Below are 5,124 nucleotides of genomic sequence, written 5' to 3'. Positions count from 1 at the left end.
AGGCTCAACATCGATACCATATCGATACAAAATTTGGATACTTTTCAAGATTGTGCTACATCAATCCAAAAACTAAACAATCTGACAACCTTCAAAACTGTTTAATTTTAAAGCTCATTTTTAGCTTATCTCCGAGGTTAACAAATAAAATTGACTTGGAACAAAGAGCAACCACTAGGCAGTATCAAAATTAAATCAATAAAAACTCATACTCATACTTTATGAGCATATTTTTGCAATGATGCTGTTGATCGGAGCGATACGTTTAATGGAGAGGTCCATTGATAACTTTTTGACATTGACCACTACAATTTCGGGACACAATCAGGTTGAAGACGACAATTAGGTTGGAAACGGCAGAAAATAATTAATGAGCCCAATTTTATTTAAATAATAATCCTCTAAATTACGCTCTACAATCGTGTGATCTAAAGTAATAGAGCCTTCAACAAAATATTTTATATACAGGATGTAAATGACAAAGTTTGCTACTTTACTCAACAAATAATTAATCATTTTTGACATTCATGCTTCTTTACGGTTATACAAGTTCACAAAGCAGTTATACTTCCATTACCAAAGAAAAAGAATACGGTTGGTTATGCGAGCTTGCGTCCGATCAGTATTTTGCCAACTATGTCTAAGATCTTAGAAAAAATCATGAAAAATCAATTAATCTCTTATATGGAACAGAGCAGCTTGTTATCAGTTCAGCAATCCGGTTTTCGTGCAGATCATAGTTGCACTACAGCTATGCTAAACTCACTGATGATGTTTTGGGTGCGGCTGATAAGGGTATGCTAACAGCGGTGGTACTCTTGGACTTCTCTAACGCATTCGACACCATTGATCATACATTACTTTGTCGTATAGTGAGATTATTGAAACTGGGTCAAAGTGCTGTGGCACTAAAAGATAACTATTTAACAGGTAGAACATAAAAGGTAAGAGTTGGTGGTCGGGTATCGCAAGAAGTTATTGGTAGGTTCTTGTGTTCCGCAGAGTTCTGTCTTGGGGCTGCTTCTTTTTGCACTCTATACTTCTAGATTTGCTACCCGATTGACCTCTTCCAACATTAATATGTATGCTAAATATATCAAGCATTTTATCATAGCGGGAGTCATAATGTGGAGATACATCTTTGCAGCGCCTAGATAGTGTGAAGTGCTTGGGTCTAACTCTTGATAATAGCTTTAGATATCGTAGGCAGATTAATGATTATATAAAGAAAGCATATTTCTATCTAAGGAAGCTATATCCTCATAGAGCATATCTGTCATATCATATCAAAAAACAATTAAGCGATGCTTACGTCTGGTCACAATTTATTTATGTGGCACCAACTTACCACGCTGCGATACGTCTTATCGTATACAGAAAATACAAAATGGAATTAGGAAGTATGACCGACTAAATACAAATTACTTAAGCATTTGCAATCAATGTTTATGCCTTTTTGGGTCCAATCCAGTTGTTTAAATGCACTCTGACGACTGTGATGAACAATTTGGGTTCAACAGTGTCTCGCCTTGTTTTACTTACAATCAGTACTTTACTGCTTTTACTCTCTTCAGTACTTTTATGCAATTTTACCGTCACTGTAGCATTCTTGCAGATGTTATAAATAAGTTTGGTATATCGATAATCGACTCTGCATTCGTGAAGTGCTTGCAAAACTGCCATCAACTCAATTTAAATTAATTTTAACCCGAGAGGACGCGCGCCTCTGACTCTCACGTTAAAACGCGCGTCGGGTAGTTTTTACCCGATATTTGATTTTTATAAATATTTTGGGTATAAGTATAGATATTTGAGTCTTCTTTCGGGAAATAAAACAATGGATTGTGTAACTGAACTTATAAACTCTATTTGTGACATATTTAAAATAAATGAACATAAAATTGTACTCAATAAAACCAAATCAACACATGATGAGACTGAACAAAAAAAAATAATAAAAAAATGATAAAATGACCTAGACATCCTCTTCTTCCAGTTCTTCATCTTCTTTCAGAACGGGGACAACCTTATTTGCGAAACAGCCTTGGCAAATTGGTATAGAATGTTCTCGGCATATGAGTTTATTACACGCACTACAGCATGTTTTAGTTTTTCTGTCTTTGCGGCCTGGGCAAACTTGACACCTTCCCGACAATACTTTCTGGCGCTTCGCAGGAAGAAATTCTTCCTGTTCATTTTGTGGAATTAAAAGCATTATCCTTGTTTTTATGTCACTGGGTAGCGAGATAATAGTGGACCTATACTGTAAATGTTCTCTTACTAGTTCTTTTGCCATGTTTTTCAAGAATACTCTTCGGGCAATTTGTTCCTGCTTATTGCTTTTATAAACAATGTAAGTATTTATCGCCGCAATATTCAGAAAACCAAAAAATATAGTTAGTGGCCACCTTTGCGACCTCCTGGATACAGAATATAATCCACATAATTCATCGACAGTATCGACTCCACCCTTAGTCAAATTGTAGAACTCTATTATTTCAGGTTTTTGCTTTTCAGATTCACTGTTGATACAGTCATCGTGATGCATAGTTGAACCCACCAAAACTATTTTACCTTTCTTAGGGCAATATGCAACTAATGTTTTATTTTCCGAGAACGCAAATAAACTAGAATATTCAGACCGATTTTTTGGAGTGACAAATGCAGTTGGTACTTCCCTTTTATTTTTTCGGATGGTTCCAACACAGGTCAAGCGATGATTTTTCAAAAGATCATTCATTAGCTTTATACTCATAAACCAATTGTCCATTGTTATGTTTCGGCCAGTTTTTTCAATTGGTTTGATGAGACGGCATACGACTGAGTAAGGATCATTTTGTAACTTGTACTCACCTTCCGGTTGCTTGCCAGCATATATTTCAAAGTTGTTCGTATAGTATGTACGACTGTCAGTCAAAAGAAAAATTTTTATGCCATATCTTGCTGGCTTACTCTTTATGTACTGCCTAAACGAGCATCTTCCCCTAAAAGGTTCCAATTTTTCGTCTATTGTGGCATACTCACTAATAACATAGGAGCTTTGAATGTTGTTTTTAAATAATTCAGAGAGTTCACGTATGGGAGCCAGTTTGTCACTTTGTCGTCTGGTGTGCCTATCACGTATGTCGTCAAAACATAAAGAAGTGAGTAAAAATAAAAAGCGTTTTCGAGACATGACGGCTGGAAATATGTCCACACCAGATCCATCTTTTTCCCACAATTCCATTGTATTGAGTCTCCCAGACTTCAGTAACCCAACGTAGTACAGCAAACCGAAAAGTGCTTTCATCTCTCATTGGTCTGTAGGAGCGGCATCTCTCTCCCTAACAAATTTTCCTCGCGACAAATCTATGTATATGTTGGTATATCTGACAATATGGTTTATAATATTATCAGAAATCATACAATTCCAACCTTCAAAAAGAGTAGTTGCATCCTTTGCTTTTCCTTTCGGTCCCGGTAGATGGGTCATTAAATTATGGGCTCTAGTCCTTACATTTATTGGTGGATGTTGTTTGGACCAACTTGTACCATCTTTCCCCAGATAAAAGTGAGAAGATGGAGTACCTGCCGAGCTTGATTCGTAAAAATTGCCTTCATCTTCTGATGGTTCGTCTGCGTCAGTGTCGGTAAGATGGTCGCTTACTGAAATGTGGTCAACTTCACTATCTGATTCAGTTGGTGGAATTTCATTGTCATCACTCTCCTCCTCCATTATTTTCCTTATTTCCTCTTCTAGATCTTTTTTAGTTAAAGGCCTTCTATCCACCCATTTACTGATATTTGATGGCCCTGGCTGAGAATCCATTATCTACTGCAATACTGATATGCCAATAAACTATAGTTACTTCATTTGTTATAATTTTAACTTACTGGAACTCGAACTGATAAAATTGAAATAATGCGACAACTGTTCAATAATAACCACAATTCACCAAAAACTAATAAAAAACACAAAACACAGAAATAATATGGTAACAATTTAGTCACGTATCGACGCGCGCCGGGTAAATGTCCACTTCGCATAAATCAGACCCTAGCACTGATCGAGAACGGTATAATAATATCGCCTGAGCATAGGTACTTCTGTTACACTCTACTCGAGAGGTATACAGGGGATTCCCCGATTTAATCGATATTTGGAGAATATACACATCATTTAATAAGCGCCGGGTATTTTCTACCCACTAAATTTACCCTTGAAAATAAGTACTCGGGTATTTAACAACGCTGCATATGCTATTTGTTTCATAACAAGAAAGTTTATTATTATTATAATCTCACCTTTCGAGATTATTTTCTATTGGGACATATGAACAGTTTAAACTTACACAAACAGTCAGTTTAAACTTATTGGACGAGTTCAAAGCACCAACATTATCAAAATTATTGCCAATAAATTGGATTATTAATGCTCTTTTCGTTTTAAACTAGTAACAACAAAAACCATCCCAAGACTCAATTATAACGTTACATAATAAAGCTAGGTTGACAAAGAAACAAATCAATATGTTTAATCTACGAAAGATTTAAAACGTTCTTCTTCGTCAACGGCGCAACACGAACCAACATCGACCATTTGCATAACAGAACCGTTCTTCCATCAACTACGGTTGTGTTCCATTACGGGTTCTGGTTTCTAAGCCAGTCAATTGTTCACCATCCGTTTCTCTGATAGAGATATTACCGTCTCCATATGTATATATACCACGAACTTTGTATTATACCGATACGTTTCGTTGTTAAGTACATAACTTAACTAGATAAAAGATAGAAGAGAGCAATTTCTAGTTTTTAAATTGGTGATTGACGCCTTATACGGCTGACGGGATTAACACTTTGAGTTCGACGATTATTCGCGCCAGAGAAAACGCGTGGGTTTTAACTGCATGTTTATGCGGATTTCGATCGCCAGTTTAACCGGCAAACGTACGTAACGATTTCGAATTAGAATGCGTCTATTGGTATCTAACATTGCTGATTTTATCGCGCGTTCGTAAATCTTTTACTTTAAAAGGACTTCATTCCAGAACATTATTTTTTTTAAGTTAAACTGTTTTATGTGTTGTATATAAATACAAGAAACAAGAATGTTACTTTTAATATAAATTTTTAAGTACCGAA

Source organism: Onthophagus taurus, chromosome 3 (assembly GCF_036711975.1).
Source record: "Onthophagus taurus isolate NC chromosome 3, IU_Otau_3.0, whole genome shotgun sequence".
NCBI lineage: Eukaryota > Metazoa > Arthropoda > Insecta > Coleoptera > Scarabaeidae > Onthophagus > Onthophagus taurus.
This window is presented reverse-complemented; position numbering follows the sequence as displayed.